Raw genomic sequence first — 25,908 nt, forward strand, 5'->3', positions numbered from 1 at the left:
GATCCTGAAGCAGAACTTGATGCAGGTTCTTTGTTCCATGAGGTCCGCCATTGCGAAACTGCCAAACCACCTACACACACCACGTAACATCAGTAAGCATAGCTCAAAATACGTCCGCTCACAGACACAGCCAGGGCCACACTGACGCACAAAAGGTGCTGCTGACTCCTCCTAGTGGCAAAAGGCAAAACTGCAAACGGTTGGCTCCCTATGTTCAATTTTTTTTTTTTTTTTTTTAATGTGTCCGACTCTGGGCATAGGCTTCACAGCCTGCTATCAAGGCCCAGCAGCCCTCCTACATACCATACACCTCTTTAATTACTGGAAGTTTTGGGTAGCATCGCGTGTATAGACAAATAGATAGATAGATAGATAGATAGATATACGTCGATATATATATGTGTGTACAGATACATTCATATATACCTCTCTCTATATATATATATATATATATATATATATATATATATATATATATATATATATGCCGATATACATTAATTGGTTTTAGGTAAAGGAGAAATTGGTGTATTAATAGGTATGCATGTGGATAGTGAAAAAAGTGAACAAAGACGGACACAGTGAAAATGAAATTATACAGTAACTAGATAAGTTGCACACATTCATACAATGGCAGAAGGTAATAAAGACTGCAGAGTATCATAAACATGATAGGGAGGCTGTTAGGCTGATAAACTAACCCGCGAACAGATATTATGGCAGGCACAGAATAACTGATACAAATCAGAAACAGACATACGTAATCATTAAACAAAAGACCTATAAGATCTGTGATTGAGTGGAATAGGTCCAACATGGTGGGTAAAGAATAAATGAACCTCTCATTTTGACTTAGACTGGAGTTGATTCATGAGTGAAAGGATTGAGAAGGATGGAGATGATGGTGATGGCAGTGATAGGATGTGGTAGAGACTCAGTTCAGAAGTAAAAGCTTGAGTTGTATTTATCACTCAGCTTCCAAATGACTCATTTTTAGTTGAAGAAAACCATTTAGCACTAGGTGGAATCTAATATACTATAGCACTAGCCGTGTGTCTGTGTATGTGTGTATTTTGGGCAGCCGAAACTACACGTTCAAATCGTATCAAAATTGGCACAAAAATCACAAAAAATTCGCTGATGTGAAAAAATTTGGTTCCATCACGATTGAAACACTTTTACTATATTTAATAAGCGATCAAATTTTGACCAAAAAACGCCGTTCCCGGTGCCTGGTCGGCTGCCGTGGCCGAGTGGTTAACCCGAGGTGTCCCATCGAAGTATGGGTACGTCGCAATGTTTTGTCACAGCTAGACCCATCGACGTACCGGTACATTGCGCAATTGCAAGGTTCATAATTTGCACAATTTTCAATTTTCGTGCTTGATATTTGCTACGTATACACGGGACACTTTCCTCTACAAGATGCCAGGCAGGGGCAATGCCTTACCCCGCATGACCTCCCCCCCCCTGCACACCATTGTCTCGGCAATTCACCTGTTACCAGTGACATGGCCAATAAAGACATTCAGGCCAGAGTGGTTCCCAAATCGATGACAATGTGGAGGACAAAGTTTACGTAGCAATAGAAGAAGAAACAGTCAGAAATGATGATCAGGTAATGTCGTCAAAAAAGGTCAGGTATGTTGATGTGTTAGTGAGTGAAATAATGCTTATTTTGCCTATATTACTGTTTAAAAACCAATATACTCTTGTACTACATATAAATTTGTACCAAATAAATAAATAAATACCGTTTATGAATGGTGTTGAATAGTTAACCTCCCATAGAACTCGTTTTCTTTGGAGCCAGCCTGATTTAAAACCCAGTAAGGTAAGGAGTACTGCTACCTGTATTGAGTATTTTAAACCTCAGGTGAGCGATTTCTCTGTGAATTTTCGATGTTTGTCACCAAAAGCAGAGGTTGAGCCAAAAAACTATTTTTCCTAAATTCGTCGAGATTGAGGGGAGTCAGTGGTGGAAAATCGGTCAGGACGGGGCGGGTTAATATCTCGGACTTGCGTGCGGACAACTTGGGTTTCATTCCCGAAGCCGCAAAATAACATGATCAATTGGTTAGCTGTAAAAAATCCAAGTGACAACGTTACACTAGAACAGCACATAAACGGACCATCATGGGCCCTTCAATGTCACCTTGACAGCTGATAGTGACAACATTAAACTAGAATAGCACATAAACGTGACTCGGATTACCTGAATTGATTGCATCATGCGTGCGAAGCACGAGGAAATGAATGAGAAGCATGAGGAAACGAGTGTGAAGCATGAGAAAGCAAGCGCGCAGTGCAAGAGCCCTCCACAGAAGCAAGTGCGAGAGAGCCCGAAGTGCCCACGAGCACTTCTAAATACTAGAACTGTCCCTGCCATGGAAGTGTTATTTCCGAATGTCACTTTGTCTTATTCCTGCCACATCCAGGAAATTACTCAGCTTGTAAAAGACTTTTAGATATGAAGGGGGAAGATATAGCCCTCATTAAACCCTTCATAGATGTTTCTCCCAAGTTAAAACAAAATCGTCTGATGGTAGTAAAAATACTGTATACATCTTACTGATGGGGTTAGAGAGGAAACAGACTTGCGGATGATGATGTTGATGACAGGGCATAGGGAAGCATGAGAAGTTCCGAGAGGAAGCTCAAACTTATGTTGTATTTGATCGGCCAGCACGGTAGTTCCCAACCTGGTGGCCACGGTGTATGTCGTCGGAGGGTTACTGGGTAATCTTAAGTATTGGTATATTTAATGATAGGAGACCGAATTATTGATCATTTTCCTGAAACAACAGAAATCCATTGTCTTTCATTCTTATCGTGGAGAGCAGTCCTGGTAACAATGCAAGAAATGGAAGTTTGGAAGCCAATCACTTGACAAGGAAATATTAGAAGAGGCCCAGGGGAGCCTGACGGATTTTCTGAGAATTCTTTCCTAACTTAAAATGTAAAGAAAAAGTCGGGGTAGACGCTATGAGGTGCTGAGCCATGGAGCATATCTCCACACCTTAGGTCTTTGAGCCTGTGGCGGGTTATTCACCCACCATCCTGGGATACAATGTCATTGCATCATTCAGGTTCCCATAGTTACTTTCAGTTCGTGTTATCCTGGGTACTCATTTTGCCACTCGATCGTTCTAAGCTGTACATCTAACCTTCTCCACTCGTACGCTGATGACTCCACCCTTCACCTTTCCATTCTGTTCCCACAACGTCCATCTCAGCAGTTACTGCAACAAACAAGGGATGAGGCTATGGCACACCTAATGTCTGACTTGGCTCGTATCTCTGACTGGGGTAAAAATAATCTTGTATTTTTAATGCATCAAAGACTCAGTTCTTACACCTATCAACCCGACAAAATCTTTCACAGGTGCACCCACTAATGTTTAATAATATTCAGCTTGATCCTGCATCATCCTTGAACATGCTTGGGGTTTCATTCACTCGGGACTTATCTTGGAAAGATCATAATTATTACATCTCTTGTAAAATCTGCTTCCAAGAGATTAGGTGTGCTAAACCGACTCCGTTCCTATTTACCCCTGCAAAACCGTTGACTCTATAAACGGGTTTTATCCGCCCCTGTGTAGAGTACACTTCTTGTATGGGGAAGCTCCCCACATTCAGCTCTTCACAATAGGATGGAGTCAAAGGCTTTTTGTCTCATTTACTCTCCTCCCTCTTACTGGCTCACGTGAACCTCTGTCTCTTCGCTACACTGATCCATCTTTATCTCTTTTCTATTGCTACTTCAATGTTCACTGCTCCTCTGAACTGTCTGTTTGCCTCCCTCCACCTCTACGACGGATGTGTAGCACCGATCTAGCAGCAAACTCTCATCCCTTCTCTGTCCAGCTCTCTAATGCAAGAGTTAACCCATTACTCCCAGTCATTCATTTATGCAACAGGTCATCTCTGGAACTGTCTCCCTCTGTCTGCATTTCCTGCTAGCTATGGTCTCCAGTCCGTCAAAAGCAGTGTGTCCAGACATCTCAAAATAATCGAATCTTGAATTTGGCTCTCTCTAATAATTTGTTTTTCTTTTGGAAGGAACGATTATTCAGGTCTCGTGGCCTTTGGTTCCATCTTCCTAGCAGAAATATATATATATATATATATATATATATATATATATATATATATATATATATATATATATATATATATATATATATATATATATAATCTATCTGTCTATCCAACCATCTCTCTGTCTGTCTGTCTGTCTGTCTGTCTGTGTCTCTCTCTCTATTTTATCTATCAAACTATCTATCTGTCTATATCTATCTATCTCTATCTCTCTATCTGTCTGTCTGTCTATCTATCTATCTATCTATATGTATATACATGTATATATCTATCTATCTATCTATTTATCCAACCATCTCTCTCTCTCTCTCTCTCTCTCTCTCTCTCTCTCTCTCTCTCTCTCTCTCTCTCTCTCTCTCTCTCTCTCTCTCTCTATATATCTATCTATCTATCTATCTATCTATATATATATACATCTATCTATCTCTATATCTATCTATATATATATATATATATATATATATATATATATATACATATATATATATATATATATATATATATATATATATATATATATATATATATATATATATATATATATATATATATATATATATATATATATATATATATATATATATATATATATATATATATATATATATATATATATATATATATATATATATATATATATATATATATATATATATATATTTATATATATATATATATATATATATATATATATATATATATATGTATATATATATATATATATATATATATATATATATATATATATATATATATATATATATATATATATATATATATATATAATATATATATATATATATATATATATATATATATATATATAAATATGTATACATATTTATATATTTATATATATATAAATATCTATCCATCTATCAATCTATCCATTCATCTATCTATCTATCTATATTTATCTATCTATCTATCTATATCTCTATCTCTATATTTATCTATCTATCGATCGATCGATAGACAGAAAGATAGAGATAGAGATAGAGAGATATAGACAAATAGATAGATAGATGGATAAATAGATAGGTAGATATATAGATAGATAGACAGATAAAATAGAGACAGACAGACAGACAGAGAGATGGTTTGGATAGATAGAAAGATCTATCTATCTATCTATGCCAGACGCCTCAATCCCGTTTGGGGTGGCCACAAACAAATCGCCTCCAAGTCGCCCTGTCCCCCGCCATTTCACTGCCCTGCTCCCAGCTCACACCCCCCTCTCCACCCCATCCCTCCATCTCCTCCTCGGCCTCCTCCTCCCTCTTCACCCTCCACCTCACTCACATACACTCTCTTCGTCAGTCTTTCACCCTCCATCCTCTCCACATGGCCAAACCACCTCAGTGTGTTCCTCATAGCGCTTCCTATCACATCCACATCCATACCACAACGCTGCTTTATATCCTCATTCGTCAGCCTGTCTCTCCATGTGACTCCACAGGCTCCTCTTAAATAACTCATTTCCACTGCTCTCACTCTTGACTTGTGTCCTTCCAACAACGTCCAAGCTTCACTTCCATACGTTAGAGTTGGTATCACAATATTGTCATGTAGCAACTTTTTCACTTCCATGCTCACTTCCCTGTTTCTTATCACTGCTTTCAAAGAACCAGCATCCTTTCTTCCCTGCTGTACCCTTTCAAGCACTTCACCCTCCAAACCTCCATCCTTACTCATCACACTACCCAAGTACTTAAACGTACTCACATTTTCCAATTCCTTACCATCCAACCTCGTTGTACATTCACTGACTTCACCTCTCTCAAAAACCATCACTTTACTCTTCCCTACATTCACCTTTAGTTTCCGTTTCTTACACACTCTCCCAAACTCATCCACCAAGCCTTGCAGCTCCCCTTCGTCTTCACTCAACATCACAGTATCATCTGCAAACAACAGTACAGGGAGTTTCCAAACACTATCCTCTCTCACCAGGGCCACTCCAACATCCACTACCCTACCTTGTACCTCTTTTATTACCCCATCCATGTACAGATTGAACAACCATGGAGACATGACACATTCCTGTTTCAACCCAACTTTCAAAGAGAAAAATTCACTTAGTTCACCATCCACACGCACTGCAGCCTTTGCACCATCGTACATACTCTTCACAGCATTCAACAACTTCCCTTCTACTCCATATATTCTTAACACTTTCCACAATCCTATGCTTTCTCCAAATCCATGAAAGCCGCATACAACTTCTTTCCCTTCTCTAGAAACTTTTCCACTAAAGATCTAAGAATAAATATCTGATCTACACAACCTCTTCCCTTCCTAAAGCCTCTCTGTTCTTCTCCAACTAATTTCTCTGTTCTTTCTCTAACTCTGTCAATAAGTATCCTACCATACACTTTTCGTATTATACTAAGAAGACTAATGCCCTTATGATTACCACACATTTCTTTTTCCCCTTTTCCTTTGTACAAGGGAATAATTATACCTGACTTCCAATCCTCCGGGACTCTACCTTCCTCCCAGGCCAATCTGCACATCTTCCACATCCATTCTACTACTATCTCTCCCCCATGCTTCAGCATTTCACCACACACTCCATCAATTCCTGGGGCTTTCCCCGATTTAACTTTCTTCATTGCTTCCACAACTTCTATCCTACTGATTTCTTCCTGTCTTCTCACCTCCCTCCTTCTCCCAGCCATTCCCCAGACACTTATAGTCGCATTACTTCCACCTCTGTGTTCAACAATTCCATAAAGTGTTCTCTCCATCTGCACACTTTTTCTCCCTTCTCCTCTAGTAATCTACCATTTTTATCTTTCACTCCCCTGCTAACTTCACTTCCACCCTGTCTTACTCTTTTCACCTCTTTCCAGAACATTTTCTTACAGTCCCTCCACTTTACACTCAAATTCCTTCCAAATTCCTCATCCACTCTCTTCTTACTCTCTCTTACTAATCTTTTCACCTCTTTCTTTCTTTCTACATATAACTCTCTCTTCCACCTCTCAACTTCTTCCACGCCCCTATTTCTCATCCATTCATTGTATGCTCTCTTCTTTTGTGCCACAGCCTGTCTCACCTCTTCAGTCCACCACGCTGTTCCTTGCACCCCCCTCCATCTTCTATTCCTTCCACACACCACATCACATGCTGCACATATTTCTTCTGTAAATATCCTACACACACCTTCCACGTCTCTCATCTGCTCCAATTCATATTTGCCCAATCGTTCCTCCACTTCTCTCTTACACTCTGCCTTTTTCTCATCCCCTTGTAACCTTTCCACTCTCCTTGCAACAACTCCTTCCTCTCGTCTTTCCCTTCTTCTATTTTTCCATCTTACTTGAATCCTAGTTCTGGCCACCACCAAGTAGTGGTCAGAAAGTCCACTCCCCCAATCTCTATAAGCTCTTGCATCCATTACACATCTTCACATCCTTTCATCCACGCACACATAATCAATCATTGCCTTCCTTTCATTCAGTTCACCACCCACCCTTCTCATCACTCGCCATGTATACCTGTGGATCATTTTATGCCTGAAAAGGGTATTGGCTATCACCAACCCTCCCAGCACAAATGTCCACCAACGCACTCCCATTCTCATCTATCTCAGCAGGCACACCCCACTCACCAACTATTCCATCCATCTTCACATTCCCAACTTTACCATTCATATCACCGATCAAAAACACTCTCTCATTCCTTCCAAACTTTTCTATGCACGCTTCTACATTTGTCCAGAACTCTTCTCTCACTCTTCTAGCACGATCTTGCGTTGGTGCATACACACACACAATCGCCCACATTTGTATTCCAACTTTCAGCTTTACCCACACAATCCTTGACCCAACTGATCCATACTGTCTTATGCTCTTCTTCCATCTTTTACTCACAACTATACATACTCCTTCCTTTGCCCTCTCATTCTCACCTACTCCTGTACATACACCCCATCCATACTCCCATTCTCTCACACTTTCTCCTCTCCATTCTGTTTCAGTTATTCCACATACATCCACTTTCGCACTCTCAAGCACCTGGACAATCTCTCTCTCTTTCACCTCATCATTCGCTCCTCTTACATTCCATGTAGCCATTAGCAAGTCCTTTGTCCGGTCCTGGGTCGTCATCGTTTGGTCAGTCCTTGTCCAAGGCTTCTTGTTCGTTTTTTTAGTTCGTTGTTTTCTGGGGAGGGGCACTAACCCTCCGCCAACCCTTTTAGTCGCCTTTTACGAAAGCAGGGATACTGGGGGAGTATTCTTGAAAAAAAAACCTACCCCCAGGGGGGATATATATATAAACAGTATATATATATATATCTATATATATATATATATATATATATATATATATATATATATATATAGTTATATAGTTATATAGTTATATATATATAGTTATATATATATAGTTATATATATATATATATATATATATATATATATATATATATATATATATATATATATATATACTGTATATATATATATAGAATAGAGAGACAGACAGACAGACAGAGGCAGAGAGAGAGATGGTTGGTTAGATAGATTTTATATATATATATATATATATATATATATATATATATATATATATATATATATATATATAGTTATATAGTTATATATAGTTATATAGTTATATATATATATATATATATATATATATAGAATAGAGAGACAGACAGACAGACAGAGGCAGAGAGAGAGATGGTTGGATAGATAGATTTATATATATATATATATATATATATATATATATATATATATATATATATATATATATATATATATATATATATATATATATATATTAACTCTGTCAAACTAAATTGTCAGAACTGATGGTTGTTGCTTAGTTTTCATGAATCAGACGCTGCCAGAATGTCATGAACTAGCAGTGGCCGCTGCCTCTTGCCAAATCCGCTGAGACTGTATTATGTGTACACAGCTGACAACTCTTTAACTTAGTGTAGGCATGGCACTAAGTAACACACAAAGGAAATTTATTTACTTTTCGATGAATGATTTTAGGAGACACAACGTTCTACTAGACTCTGGGTCTGTAACACAACCCTCTCCCAATAAAGTATCCAGGAGTAACATAAAGTCTTTATGAATAACTTGAAATCCTGATGGTACAAGTACGGCCCTACATCTCTCGTTTTGGTGGCAGTGAGGTCAAGAACGCGCCTTCTCTCAAGTCTGTTTGCTATCAAATCCAATAGCCTTTATACCGACTTCTGTGCCATCTGTCGTCAAGCCTGTCTGTCGTTGAGGCTGTCTGTCATAGAGCCCGTCTGTCATCGAGCCCGTCTGTCATCAAGCCCGTCTGTCACCGACCCTGTCTGTCATCAAGCCTGTCTGTCACTGAGCCTGTTTTTCACCAAACGTGCTTGTCGCCTAGACTGGCTGTCGCCAAGCCTGCGTGGCTCTTCATTCTGGCCACGATTCTGCTGATTGCTAAATCCCTAGTGACTCGGTAACCTGCAACTCGCCCTCTTCACGTCCATCCCAGCTATAAATATCACCTCATGCCACACCCAACGCCTCGTATCTATATAACACCGTATGCTGTATAAATAGGTGGTGACTTACAATAATTCAGTAAAATGTTTCTTTTATTATCTCCAGACCAATAATCTTTATTCATTATTTTTTTTTATCCTTTTACACAAATTACCATACTTAAAACAACTTCCCCAGATTATCTTTCATATTCCAGATTTTCTTTTACTACATTCATCCATATGAATCCTTCATTAGTAAATTTTTTTTATTATAATGGCCCTCCACTGACAACTGTTATTGTACATAATATTTTTTAATATTAAAATAACCTCTTCATTCACTTACTTTATTTTTTGGACTTATTTTTTTTCCCTCCAAATTTTCTCTGATCCATACTTTAAGAATATTAATATATCAATAGATGATACACATACTTCCACAGACGACATAAAAACGACCCAGACTGAAAGCTCACACAACAGTCTTACTCATTTGAGAAACAGAAAGATTTATTCACGAGAAATAGTTCAGTCAGCTGATTCCCATTAATATCCTGCCCCCGATACAGAACACATTTCTCAGTTACATTCTCCTACTTATACTTTTTAATATGACGTCTGAATCTGCAACCCCTCCGGCCCCACAAATGATCATCTTGGAAGATGCACCGCGCCCTAAGTTAGCGTGTATGAATCCTGCTGTTAGCACGTATGATTTCATTTGTGATCCAGTCTGCAGTTACAATCACGGGACATACAACAGACATTGCTAAAATCGCTTATATTAGGAGCAGATTAGATGATGGTTAATCCAGAGTGGGATCCCTCATAAGATGTAGATGCATGGAGAAGTTTACTTCCTTTGATGAATGCTGTAATAGATTCGTAGATTTTTTTTTTTTTTTTTTTGTAACTACACGAAAGTAGGATGTTTGAAGAGTATCTTCAAACTACTGCAAAGTATGACAGTATAATTTCATCCCTTCCTAACAAAATATGCTGTTGGAGGCAGCTGCCTTATCAGCAGCTACAGAAACAATATTTTGAAGGCATTGCGAATCAATCCGTGGGTGGAAATTGATTCTATGCGAAAAAAAAAAAAAAAAACACTTTAACACTAAATAATGTAGCAATGTTATTTAGCTACCTCAGGTTCCTAAATTGTCTCAGCAAGGATGAATTAGACGTTGCGTCAGAGATTCTGTTTTCTCCTACGGATGACATAACCTACTCAAACAGGTCATACAGTTCAACCAGTTATTAGCCCAACACCACCTTTTCAGTCACAAGGTCAAAGACACGTTTCACGTCCACTGAGCAGACAAAACGTCCCTGCACGTTCACCAGCAATGGCACGACAAAGACCAAAGCAGCTTCTCTTTTGATCGTGCCAGATCTAAAAGCAGAAGTAAGACAGCTTGCTGATATTGCAAATGATCAGATCATCGTGTAGGTCACTGGTACAAGAGACTAGGAGATGAAAGAGGACACAGGCGTGATAGTAGATCACCTTCACGGTCATTCAGTAAAAAGTACTATACTATCACGGAAGCCATCATCCTGACTAGCGAATGCCGTGCCCTTGCCAAGACAGATTCGGGGGAAACCCCGCGCGAGAACCAACAGAATCCTCCATAACGACACAAAATTCTGAGCCGTCCATACTTCAGAGTGGTCCTCTTACTCACTTTGCTTTACTTATCGCAGGTCGTTGTGAAAGATTCCCTACATCATTTTTTTTTTTTTTTAATGAACTCTGGGTCTATGGTGGACTTATTATCTGAATCCTCCCTACGCAGTATTAAAGAAAGATCAAACGGGTTTGGATCCTTGAGCTACCTGACATTCGCTCAGAATTTTAAGTGAAAGGCGAGGTGACTCTTGAAATAGAACTCGATGAATTGATAAAAGATTCAACAGATGCGTTTTATATAATACACAAACTCCGGTATCTTGCAGATGTTTTAATTGGTATTGACAACATGGCTCAACATTTTACTGAACTGATACATACATGTGGTAGTATTACAATAATGAGACTTTATGTATCAGGGATGAATTGCCTACAACCTGTTCATTCACAGGTAAATTCGGTGACAGTCTAACTTAACTCCTACTCCATAGCCATCAGTAAAGAGTATTGATAGTTTAGTACCAATACCTAATGGCACCCCCTCTAACACTGACACAACGGTTGACTCATCTTCGTGTCATTTAACTTCCTCAAAGAGTCAGAATGACTTTGTGCAACACGTGGAAATAAAACGAGCAGTAACAAAATGGTGCACAGTTTTGTTTCTGCACGAACTGACCAAAGTCTATGTCCGTGTTGTAGGTGCGAAAGGAGTGAATGCATTAACCTTATCTGAGACGCGTGAATGGTTTAACATATGAGTCATCATTGTGTTCAGTGTTGGAGGATAATTTGTGTTATCTTTACCTACTACATATCATCAGTGCTCCACTAAAGCTTTAAAGTGGTATAAGGATTGGCGATTTTCTGATGTACCCATCGGTCGTAAAGGTGTGCCAGGATATACCATTTTTTGTAATTGCTAAGGATCATGATGATTTACCTGGTGTAGATACCACTGAAAACTCTACGGATTCTGATATGACTCCTGCTGTTAATCTTCTCTTTTTAAGTAAACGCGGACAACTTTCCTCAGTATAAAAAACAATGGATAAATCTTTTTCAGACCTATAGAGATGTTGTGGCCTAGCTTGGTAAACCTATGGGAAAGACTAATTTGACAAAGCACGTTACTGAAGTGATTCCCAGTACTCAACCAGTTTATGTTCTGGCATAAAGATTACCCCATAGCTTACGAAAAGAATTTGACGAGATAATACAAGATATGCTTAATCAGGACATCACTGAAAACTGCATCAGCCTGTGGAATAGTCCGTTTTTCCTAGTCCTCAACAGAGCAGGTGAATTTAGACCGTAGTTGACTACTGTAAAGTAAGCTTTGTCACTGTACCCAAATGATTTCCATTATCAGTTTTAACAGATTTACTGAAATCACTTGTCGAGAATAACGTTTTTTCACTTCCCTTGGCGTATATAGTGGCCACTGGCAAGTAGGAATAGACGAGTCATCTCGCCCATTAACTACATTCAGGACCCCTTCTGGCCATTATCATGTTAAAAGGCTTCAAGAAATGTTCCATCAGTGGTCATGAGGCTTATCCACTCTGTATTCAGTGATATGATTGGCCATTCTCTTTTTGCATATCTAGATGACATCACTGTAGTGAGTAAATCAATCCCTGAACCCTGTCGCCAAATGGCAGGTCTAAAAGGTAAGCTCACTAAAAGGAGCTTCCTTCATATATTTCTTGGACATGTGGTTGATGCTAAGGGAGTTCATTCCTCAGATGAGATTGTTAAGGCAGTTTCTAACTTCCCAGAGCATACCAGTACTAATGATATAAGGAGTTTCCTTGGACTGAGTGGCTACTATGAGTGCTTTATTCAGGGTTATGCACAGATCGCTACCCCCACTTAAAGAATTACTGAAGAAAAATCAACCTTTTGTTTAGCCTAATGGCCACTCTCATGCCTCTGAAATACTGAAGACAGCGCTTGTTAATGCCCAAGTCTTGGCATTCCCTGATTATAAGAAACATTTTCTTCTTTGTATATCAGGCGTAGGCCTAGGCGCAGTATTGATCTGTTTGATCTCAGACATTTCAGAGGCAATCTACGGATATCCAGTGCATATCCAAACAAAACATCTCCCACTTTGTGATTTATTAAAAGAATGAAATCCTACCGGACGTCTAGCACGATGGTCAGCTGTTATCCAAGACTTCAAAACAACCTTCGAGTACGTGCCTGGTAAATCTAATGTAGTTGCAGGTGCAGTTTCACGTCATGTAACGGCAACAGTCTCACCATATCAACCAAGTGAAGTTCCTTCCACCACTCTAACCTCAGATGTTGTTTATAGTTGTCAGCTCACAAACCCTTTGTGGTCTAAGATTATTTACTTCCTAGCGTCAGGACACTTCAACCATACCTACTCTGCCAGTGTCAGTAGATGATATCATGTTAGACAGTGGTATCCTGTATAGCAAGATATCCTTTTCTGATAGGGACGTACCTTATAGAGAGGTACGTCTATTTTTTCCCACCTATTTAAGACCTTCAGTATTCCATATCATGCGTCCCATTCGGGAAAAGATCGGTGTTTGAGACAAGCACGTCTTTCATTTTATTGGCCTACGATGCGTAAGGAAATCAATGTTTACTGTGATTCCTGTGTTCCCAGTAATCGTCATAAGGGGTCAACCGGATCACCTGCTTCACTCTGACGGTATCCAGTTCCATCACGTACATGGGAAACTGTTTCTATCGATCTCATGAAATTGCCTCTTACGGAGTCTGGCGCAAAGTGTTTGTTTGTGGCAGTTGATCATTTTTCACGTTACTGTGTTTTCGAAGTTCTCCAAGACAAGAGTGCTAAGAGTGTTACACGTACCTTCATTGATTATGTTATATGGCCATTCAACGCCATCCACTGTTAGTACCGATAATGGCTCGAAGTTCAACAAGTCTTCTTGTTGAGATCTGTAAGTAGTATTACATCAATAAATTTAATGTCATACCCAATCATTCAGCTCCCATTGGCCTTGCCGAAAGGCAAAACCGTAGGGTGTTGGAGTGCTTGATGTAGTTAGGTTCTTAAAGCTTCTTTTGGGATGAGTTGATATCCCAAATTGCTGCATTAATCGGTAGCCCCATCAATAAATCCATTGGCGAAACTCCATTCTTTGACCAATATGAATTCTATAAAAATTTGCGCTATTGAATGCTATTACCATAATCTAGTCCACTTTATAGCTTGGATGATTATGGAAAAGTGAATCTGGCACACTTCCAGAATATACACCAGTATATAGAGATTAATCTGGCCTTATCTAAAGAGGATATCTTACATCGCCTGCATAACTCTGCATCACCTATCAGCATTAACCGTGGCGACTTAGTATTTTCTCAGTCACACGAGTGTACACGTAGTTCTAAATCAGATGAAAAAAGTACAGTCCCACACTGAGTGGTATCTCGCAACTGTAAAACTTCTGAGACTAAAGAGTTATCACTGAGAGTAAGTAGGTTCACGCAGACAATCTTAAGTTAATTCCCAGGTACTTCGACTAAGAGGAAAGTCGGATAAATAATGTTTCTTCTTCTTCTTCAACTTCCCCTCCTCCTCCTCCTCCTCCTCCTCCTCCTCTTCCTCCTCCTCCTCCTCCTCCTCCTCCTCCTCCTCCTCCTCTTCCTCCTCCTCCTCCTCCTGCCCTTTCTACTCCGTCACGTTCTCTAACTTTTTTTTTTATGCGAGGAAGAAGGAACCAAAGGCTGAGCCCGCAAAACAGTCCCTTCCAAGAAAAAAGCAAAAACAATACAAAAGAGAGCCAAATTCAAGATCCTTTCATTTCGAGATGCCTGGACACACTGCGTTTTAAAAACTGGAGATCATAGGAAGTAGGAAATACAGACAGAGGGAGACAGTTCCAGAGTTGACCTGTTGCATAAATGAAGGACTGGGAGTAACGGTTAACTCTTGCATTAGAGAGTTGGACAGAAAAGGGATGAGAGTTTGTTGCTAGACAGGTGCTACACACCCGTCGTAGAGGTGGAGGAATGCAAGCAGACAGTTCAGAGGAACAGTGACCATTGAAGAAGCAACACAAAAGAGATAAAGAGGCAACAGTGAGCGAAGAGACAGGTTGAAGGGAGCCAGTAAAAGTAGAGTTGATGAGACGAAAAGCCTTTGATTCCACCCTATTGAGAAGAGCTGTATGTGGGGAGCCTCCCCACACATGTGAGTTGTACTCTAAACAGGGGAGAAGAAAACCAGTGTATAAAGTCAACAACTGGGCAGGGGTAAAGAAGGCTTGGAGTCGGCTTAGCACACCTAATCTCCTGGACGCAGATTTTACAAGAGATGCAATATGATCTTTCCAAGATAAGTTCCGAGTGAATGAAACCCCAAGAATGTTCAAGGAAGATGCAGGACTGAGATGGATATTATTAAAAATTAGTGAGTACTCCTGTGGAAGATTTTGATGGGTTGATAGGTGTAAAAACTGAGTCTTTGATGCATTAAAAACAACAAGATTACTTTTATCCCAGTCAGAGATACGAGCCAAGTCAGACATTAGGTGTGCCATAGCCTCATCCTTTGTTTCTTGAAGTAACTGCTGAGATGGACATTGCGGAAACCGAATGGAAAGGTGAAGGGTGGAATCATCAACGTACGAGTGGATTCGGTGAATAAAAGAGAGTTGGTGATAGGTCAGAGCCCTGAGGAACACCACTGCTGATAGATCTAGGAGAAGAACGATGGCCGTCTACAACAGCAGCTATAGAATGACCAGAAAGGAAGCTATACATGAAGGCACAGATAGAAGAATAGAAACCGTAAGAGGGCAGTTTGGAAATTAAAGATTTATGTCAGACTCGATCGAAAGCCTTTGAGATGTCAAGAGAAACAGCAAAGCTTTCGCCAAAGTCCCGAAAGGAGGATGACCAGGAGTCTGAAAGGTAGGTGAGAAGATCGCCAGTGGAGCACCCCTGACGGAACTCTCACTGACGATCAGAAAGAAGGCTGTGATATGAAAGGCTTTTAAATTATTCTGTTAAGAATAAACTCGAAAACTTTTGAGACACAGGATGTTAAAGTGATTGGACGATAGTTACGGGGTTGGGAATGGTCACCCATCTTTGGGACTGGCTAAATGAGAACAAACTTCCAGCAAAGAAGGAAAGAGACAAATTGAAAGACAAAGGTGAAAGAGTTAACCTACGCAGGGTGTAAGCACAGAAGCAGAGTTCTTGAGGACAAAAGGAGGGTCTCCATCAGGCCCATATGCCTTGATAGTATTGGGGCCAGTGATGGGAGATAATACATCAGCTGAAGAAATTTTAATGTCAGCCATGAGGAAGTCAGAGGAGGGAAGTGATGGAGGAACAGCACCAGAATTGTCTAAGGTGGAATTAAAGGAGAAAGTTTGAGCGAAGAGATCTGTCTTATCAGTAGAAGAAATAGCTACAGAGCCATCAGAGTAGAAAAGAGGAGGGAAGGATGATGAGGTAAAGTTGTTAGAAAGGATTTTGGTAAGGTAGGTGCCAGAAGGAGTGGGAAGATTTCAAGCTGGAGAGTTGAGAGCATTTAGTACAGATGAAATTATTTTTAGCAGAGTGAAGAACAGACTTTGCACGATTCTGGGCAGAAACATAAAAAAAAATTTGGTTCAAGGGTGGGTTGGCTCTGGTACCTTTTATAAGCCGCCCCTTATTGCGGATAGCATTAGAACAAGAGTGATCAAGCCAAAGGATATGAGAAAGGAATGTATGCTCCATGACCGAGAGAATAACCTCCGTCATACGCAAGGCACACTCAGATGGCTCCCGGCCATGGAAGCAATAATCATTCCAGGAAAAATCAAATAAGTACTGCCTGAGGCCCTCCTAATCTGCAGCTTCAAAGTGCCACAGACGACATTCTTTTGGAGGGTCCACAGGCCTTACTGGAGCGATAGGACAGGTAAAGGTAATAAAATTTTGATTGGAGGAGTCCAATGGAGAGAAAAGATTAACAGTGTAAGCAGAAGGATTAGTTGTAAGGAAGAGGTCAAGTATGTTGGAGCTCTTTCCAAGGTGGTCAGGGATACAGGTAGGGTGCTGTACAAGCTGCTTTAGGTCATTAAGGATAGAAAAGGTGTAGGCTTGTTCACCATGTGGATCAGTGAAAGGAGAGGAGAGCCAAAGGTGGTGGTGAACATTGAAATCTCCTAGAATGGAGATTTCAGAGAAAGGAGAAATGGACAGAATGTGTTCCATTGTAGAAGTAAGATAGTTGAAGAATTTTTAATAGTCAGTAGAATTAGGAGATAAGTAAACAGCGCAGATATATTTAGTCAGAGAATGACAAGAAAGCCGAAGCCAGGGAATAGAGAATTCAGAAGAATCAAGTTCAGGAACGTGAGAGCGAGATAGGTCATTGCATACATATACACAATAGCCACCTTTGGCTTTTAAATGAGTATAGAGATAGTAGGAGGATATGGAAAAGGGTTTGCTGTCAGTTGCCTCAGACAGCTGAGTCTCTGCTAAGAAGAGAAGGTGAGGTTTAGAGGAGGAGAGGTGGTGATCAACAGAGAGAAAGTTAGAGGAAAGGCCGAGAATGTTGCAGAAATGAAGAATGAGTGAGTCAGACAGTGGTTCCAGGCATGTTGAGTCATCACGGGAGAGGGGCGGATGGTGGGGGCATTTATGGTCCCCCCCCCAGGGACTCCGAGGCATGGTTATAGTACGCCATTTTTCGTTAATTTTGAAAAGGTAGTGTAGTGTGTACTGTGCATTTAGACTGATGCTGACAGTTAGGGAAACTTGTATTGTAGAGCATGATGGCCTACTCTCTACGTAACTGAAACAATGAAAAAGTTCAGCAAAGGGGGATGGTCAGGATCTAGTCCAGAGGCTGATGAAACGGGGGCTCATGTTCTCCCTTTAATCAATTTTTTATCCACCTTGGGAATACTGCCCTGCTCGACTGGTGCTACAGACAAACGCTTCCCTCAGCAACTCGCCCCACAGTTGCTTGTGTCTGTTCCTCAACTTGTCTGGACCACTTGGCTTTGAACATTAATCCAGATTCCTTTTATAAGTGACATGTTGTGGGGAGTGTACACAGCCTTGTTGGCACTAGCTGTCCTTGGTTCATCCCTGGGTGATAGGGAGAGAGATGGGGTCCTCCACCCAGGGGTGTTGAAGGCCTGGGGGTCATAGTATAAGTAGAGAGTTCATCTTTGTTACTATAGTCGCAGCTCACGAATCTGAAGATGTCATTATCGTACTCTGGCAACCTACCAGTCAACACGAATCATATTATTACAAACGATTATATTACATACGAATATTATTATACACGAACGTATTATACACGAAATACACACGTATCATATGATACACGAAATCAGACGCACTGTTGAAGGGTAGGTTGCCAGGACACGATGATGACACCTTCAATCTCGCGCGCCGCGACCACAGGTAGGATTGTTACATGGGAATGGAAGAGGTGTGCGACTGTACAAAGTTTGAAATGTTTTAGTGAAATGATAAAATTATTGTTATCTCAGAAGTATTGTATATCACCTTCCAGTAATTTATGTTTGCAAGTAGATTTGTCAGTAGTCATGTTACCATAGACCTTGTCCCAATGCTAAATCTTCGCTTGGTATGGAATGGTCTCGCACTATCTTTAATCTTGATTCTGTTTTTCCATCCTCAAGCTTAGAATTGTGCTATCCTATAATATAATAAAATACACTGCATTTGTGTGCTTTGAATTCTTTATTCTGTCTAACGATCATATGTCTCGTCTGATCTCGGACAACCCACGGCCCACTCCACCTCTACTATGCAATGCTGATTTGTGTGAAAGCGTGTTGACACTCAAATAATTATGGGAATATTATTAAGTTATTACAATACCCTATTCTCTCGTGTTACAATTGTGAATCCCGTATAGCCAGCTGATAGAATGTAGTTACTATTCATCATTAGATCTCTGTCGATATTTCATCATCCTCTTATGTATGTACATTAATTTATTTAAATATTCTCCCTATTAACTAATATACTCTTAACTTTTAGCATAAGTAATTATCATATAATTTTCATATCATTCACTTAAAGTATCTCTGTTCTGTTTTATTATTTAAAGTATCCTCTATTAATCTCTACGTCTATATTATGTCGAGAGACATCTTATTTCCCTAGGGGGAGATAAATGTAGAAGATCGGATGTTTGTTGCTTAGTCGTCATAACTCAGACGCTGCCACAATGCCGTGATTTGGCATTGGCCGCTGCCTCTTGCCTAATCTGCTGAGAAGACTAGTTTACGTGTACACAGCTGACAACTCCTGAATGCATTGGGTAACACACAAAGAAAACTGTCGTACACCTTTCCCTGAATGATCGTAGAAGAGACAGAAATCTGCTAGACTCAGGGAGTGTAACACAACCCACTCCCAATAAAGCATCCAGTAGTAATACAGAGTCTTTAAGAATAACTTGAAATCCTGATGATACATCTACGGGCCTACATCTCACAAACTCACTCTCTCTCTCTTTCTCTCTCTACATATACTGTACATATATATATATATATATATATATATATATATATATATATATATATATATATATATATATATATATATATATATCTATCTATCTATCAGTCATTTCCTGTGGCACCCCACGGGATGCATAGGACCTCGATGAACTCTCTCCACCAATGTTTGTCTCTTGCCATCTCCTTCAGGTCCCACCAACACTCCTCTCCTGCTTCTCTTTTCATTGTCCTCAACCAGGTTTCCCTCGGTCTACCTCTACCTCTTCTTCCTCTAGCAGTCCACTCTAGCACATCCTGTATTAAACTACCTTCTTTTCTGTTTATGTGCCCCAGCCACTTCCAGCGAGACAGTCTCACATACAGTATTCATTAACTGGTTCCACTCTCGTAGTATCCCATACTCTTTCATTTGTAACTCTGTCTTGCCACTTTACCCCAAGAATCCTTCTCAGTATTTTGTTCTCAAATCCTGATACTTTCTGATCTGTTGCAATTGTACTGTAACATAACTCATGCCCCTAAATTAAAATATATATATATATATATATATATATATATATATATATATATATATATATATATATATATATATATATATATATATATATATATATAGGGCCGTAAATTCTGGGGCGACCAAGGGGGGGGGGGCTATAGCAATATTTTTCTATATATTAATTTGTCAAAACTTCAACTAAGATTGAGGGTTCAATAACAACTCATGAAATTTATCAAGTCTGTAAGTAAAATACGGTACTATACCTGTATGTCGAATATTATCATAAATCTTTTTGGCACAACTGTTTGAGACGCACCGTGGTAGTGTTATATTTTTCAATGTTTATGCTGTGCGGCAATGCTGTTCTTGTCATTCCCCCAGCGCTGTCGATAACTCTCCGTTGCCTTCTGGCCAGTAAGGTTATTGTCTCTCTAATGTGCCGATAATTACCTTTTTTTTTTTTTTATCATAACTGTATCCACAGATTGAGAGACTTACTTGAGGAGCATAATGACCCACAACCGGTTAAATCACACAATGTGTGTGAGTGTTCATTCTGGATGACTTGATCTGAAGGCGGTTCTGAACGAATTTATTGACACGTCGGAGAGAAGAAAAGCCATGTTTGCTCGCGTTTGACCCGTTGAATAAATGTTTATCTACTGTGCATTCCATATGTTGGCATCAATATATTTTAAGATTAGGGTTTTTATAATGGAATGCAAGTGTGTGTGTGTGTGTGTGTGTGTGTGTGTGTGTGTGTGTGTGTGTGTGTGTGTGTGTGTGTGTGTGTGTGTGGCAAATACACGTTTGGTTATGGATGATGAGTGTCCTTTAATATGAAAGAAAACATCGTTGGATTTATAAGGCTGAACTTGAAAATAAAAAGGAAGAAAAACTTGGAGCAGTTTTGTTGAAAACTCAAACTATTCTACGCGTGTTTGATCCAATATTTTTAAATTTCCTTCATATTGATCATAAGCTTAATCATAGTGTACTTAGATTTTGTTTATTTTATCATTACCAAAAGAATAAAAGGCAGGGCGGTATATTTCAGCCTGAATTCAACCAGAAGCATGTATAGGATCAATCTTGATAAAAGTGCAGCATACTGTAACAATAATGTAAAAAGACCAAATTATTATACCTAGTCGCAGTTTGAGCTAAAAGTTAGTCTGGCAGAAAGTGAAGCCTTTTATTTAAACACCGAACTCGATCACTAACCATACATGGCTCATTAAGCACCAACTTTTAGATAGAAACAAATTGAAAAATATCGGATGGTCTGCAAACTTAAACGTTTCGGTTAAATTTTAAGTTTGTAGTACGGAGGTATATACATTTTGTCTAGGCCCCCTTTAAAATCTGTTGAAAATTGCGGGCCTGAATTATATATATATCCATCCATCCACCCATCATCCAATCCTACATTGCCTCATGAGGAGCGTAGGAGCCCGGGGCTAAGCAGTTGGTCCCAACATTTAAGATGAGTGTGTGTATATATATATATATATATATATATATATATACAGTATATCCATCCATCATCCAATCCTACATTGCCCCATGGGGAGCAATAGGCAGTTGGTCCCGACATTTAAGATGAGAGTGACCAGCCTCACTCATCCCTGAGTGGCATTACATGAGCAATCAACCCCAACCACCCCTTGGATATAAACCTTCACCGGCTCAATCCGATTGGAGCGCAATAATTACCCACTAAACCACCAGGCGCCAAAATTTGGTTACATGGTTACCACCCAGCGTAGTAATGGTTTCCTGGTTCACAGGAAACCATTTGGCTTGTCACTCAGTGTAGAGTCAACCACAGGCTGAAGGAAGTGGAAAGAATGAAGGAAAGAAAGACAGAAGAGGGAGTGTAAAGTCACTCGTAGGCAGAGGGACAAGGAAAGAATGAAGGAAAGAAAGACAGAAGAGAATGGAAGGAAAGAAGGATGGAGAGGAAAGGGCAGACACCCGAGAGCAGCACTACGAAGTACATCGAGTGAGTAGAGGGAAAGCGCCCCCACCTACCACAAATATATATATATATATATGTATATATATATATATATATATATATATATATATATATATATATATATATATATATATATATATATATATATATTGCCAAAGAAGCTTATGCGCAAGGATAGAAGAAATCACCACTTTCTTATTAGCTCTCTTTTAACCCTCCAGTACCCCATTCACTTTCCTTCTTTGTCGCTCTTATTCCATCCTTTAACTCTGTACAACCCATTTCTCTTTCCTTCCTTGCCCCTCCTTTTCCTTACTGTTTCCTTCTCTCTTCATTTCGTTTATCATTCCTCCAGCATCTCTCTCTCTCTCTCTCTCTCTCTCTCTCTCTCTCTCTCTCTCTCTCTCTCTCTCTCTCTCTCTCTCTCTCTCTCTCTCTCTCTCTCTCTCTCTCTCTCTCTCTCACACATTCATTCAGCACACCTCTCTTTCTCTCCCTCGCCTTTTAATTCCGTTTCCGTTTACTTGTCTTTTCCTCTCTCATTCCACTAACTCTCCTCTCCCTCATTCTCTTCCTCCCTCCCTTTCTTGCATTATCTCCCTGCCTCCCTCCCTCTCATTCCTTCACTGTCATCTTTTCTCTCATCCTTCAGTATCAGTTTGAAAATAATCACAATTCTTTCTTTTTCATTCTTCCAACGTTATTCCTCTTTTCACAGTTGTCCCTTTTACTCTCCCAAACTCCCCGCCCTGTTCATTTTTGTTTATTAATGCGTTTATTATGCTTTTTTTTTGGGGGGGGGGAGGAGTTTCTTTCTTCCTTTGGGTCTCCTCACATTGGTAACGCTTGTTCGACCCTCTGAAAATGAAAAAAAAAAAAAAAAACATCTCACTGTCTCCCTTTCTCCCATCTTCTATAACTAAACTCATCTCTCCCCCTTGCTCTCCTTTATTACTCTCTCTCTCTCTCTCTCTCTCTCTCTCTCTCTCTCTCTCTCTCTCTCTCTCTCTAACACACACACACACACACACAAAGTGGTGATTTCAGCCCAGCCCATTCAGATATACAAAAATAATTATTTATCTATTATAAAAAATTATTTTTAATTGTTAAGTGAAGATGAAGTGGAGCTGCAAAGCTTCGTGAATGAGTTTGGGAGAGTGTGTAAAGCACGGAATCTAAAGATGAATGTAGGGAAGAGGAAAGTTATGGTCTTCAAAAGAAATGAAGTCAGTGAATGTACAGTGAGGATGGATGAGGAGGATATGGATAATGTGAGTGCTTTAAGTACTTGGGTAGTGTGATGAGTAAGGATGGAAGTTTAGAGGGTGAAGTGCTTGAAAGGGTACAACAAGGAAGAAAGGTTGCTGATTCTTTGAAAGCAGTGGTAAGAAACAGGGAAGCAAGCATGAAAGTGAAAAAATTACTGCATGATAGTAGTGATACCAACTCTGACGTATGGAATGAAGCTTGGACCTAGTTGGAGGGACGCAAGTCAGGGGTGAGAACAGTGGAAATGAATTATTTCAGGGGAGCATGTGGAGTCACATGGAGAGACAGACTGACAAATGAGGAAGTGAAGGAGCGTTGTGGTGTGGATGTGGATGTGATAGGAAGCGTTAGGAGAATCACACTGAGGTGGTTTGGCCATGTGGAGAGGAAGGAGAGCGAGAGACTGACGAGGAGAGTGTATGCGAATGAGGTGGAGGGAGGCAGAGGGAGGAGGAGGCCAAGGAAGAGATGGAGGAATGGAGTGGAGAGGTATATGAGATAGGGGGGTGTGAGCTGGGAGCAGGGCAATGAGATGGCAAGGGACAGGGCGATGTGGAGGCGATTTGTTTGTGACCACCCATTACGGAATTGAGGCGTCTGGCAATAGATAGATACATAGCATTATTTATCTTTAAAAAAAGTTTCCCTTCCTTGTCTCATTCTCTTAACATTCAAATACAGTATTCTTTGTCTCAGCCATTCCCTCGAGCACTTTCACTTTTCTCTGCATCCTTCCATCATCTCGTAATTGTTTCCATCTCTTCCCCAAAGCTGGTGCTGCTGCTCAGATCGTTGGATATGTACGAAATGACCACGTCCCGTATCATAATGCAGATTGCAGCCCAGGTGATGGCTTATATGAACTCCTGCTTCAACCCCATACTGTACGCCTTTCTCTCAGACCCATTCAGGTGAGTAGGGAGACAGAGAGTGGGAGGTCCAGCGTAGAAGGTAGTGAGACAGATGAGTTGTCTGTGAGTCTAGGAAAAGCTAGGAAGTGAGAATGGTTTGTGAGTCGACTCGTGGGTCAGTCCCATGTCATGTTGTAATGCCTTCCTATCAGACCCATTCAGGTAAGGAGAGAGAGAGAGAGAGAGAGAGAGAGAGAGAGAGAGAGAGAGAGAGAGAGAGAGAGAGAAAGAGAGAGAGAGAGAGAGAGAGAGAGAGAGAGAGAAAGAGAGAGAGAGAGAGAGAGAGAGAGAGAGAGGGAGGGAAGGAGGAGGGGGGGGGATAAGTACAACTGCGCCCAGGTTTTCCGGTCCACCCTGATATCCTAAACCTACAAATACGGCACCGTCGCACAGAATCTCAGAAAATAATACGGACAGAATCTGACTGTATAGCAACTGCTAGTAGTTATGTTTGGACTTCCATCCTGCAACATGCGTGTCAGTGGCAAATGTACAGGTTAGCAGTATTAGGCTGGGAGGAATATTTTCCCGCAACTGTACACAGATACACAAACCACACAGACTTTATGATCCCTTAGTGGTGGCCCGGCTGTACCATAAACAGTAATAAATATATCCTACCTACAAATGTACAAGATTAGGATAATACCAGAGAGAGAGAGGGGGGGGGGGAATGGCTGACTGATTGATTGACTGATAGCTAGATAATTAGCCAGAGGTGTAACCGTAAGTCAATGAAGGCAGCTAGAAGAAAGAGTAGGCATGTAGAAACAGAGATGTATGTGCCCATTTTGGGTCATTAAATAACTACCGACAGTAAATTACGAAGGATTAACCTTTAATTCTAGGACAATTTAATATGGGAATGGAGTAAGTTCTTTCAGTCAAGGAGAAGAGATAATAAAGGATAGGATTTCTTTTGAGTCCACGAGGAGCTGGAGAGGTAGAGGGATGGATTTACTCGTCATGGAAGTATTTGAGAGGCCAATGAGTCCTGAGCCAAGGGATTATTAGTAGGTCGGTAAGTAGATAAATAATAAGGTAGATAGAAGTGTTAGACAGGTAACATCCGCAGTGTCATAAGGTCACCACACTAGTGAAAACTAGCTGTTTCTCATCACAACAGTGAATCCTCCAAAATGTGTTTTCTTTTTTTCTTTTTTTATCCTGATAGAAAGGCGTTCCACAAGGTGATCTCCTGCGGCCCCCAGCATCGCTCTGCATTGAATGGAAGGACCAACACGGTGAAATCAATGGAGACGCAACCCCTCAACCCACATCCTGTCCTACACACCAGCTCGATGAGCAACCTGACTGCGCATGCCACCAGTCACCTTGACTCTTCACGAACTCCCGCCGTCAGCCACACCACCAACACCAACACCACTAGCTTCACCAATTGAGGCACACGCGATTATGGTTCCAGCCGTCCATAGCCTCAAGATGTTAGACTATTATCTTGGTAATACGGGGGATCGGCCAATTTTGGGGG

General features: G+C 40.2%; 1 pseudogene; it reads left to right on the forward strand.

The window, feature by feature from the left end:
* LOC145409603 (allatostatin-A receptor-like) overlaps positions 1-25,852 on the forward strand; it is a 128,870-nt pseudogene extending 103,018 nt beyond the window's left edge.
* Positions 25,853-25,908: the final 56 nt, after the last annotated feature.

This window comes from Coenobita brevimanus, chromosome 82, assembly GCF_032717465.1.
Source record: "Coenobita brevimanus isolate Jiangsu-jjx chromosome 82, ASM3271746v2, whole genome shotgun sequence".
In the NCBI taxonomy this organism is placed as follows: domain Eukaryota; kingdom Metazoa; phylum Arthropoda; class Malacostraca; order Decapoda; family Coenobitidae; genus Coenobita; species Coenobita brevimanus.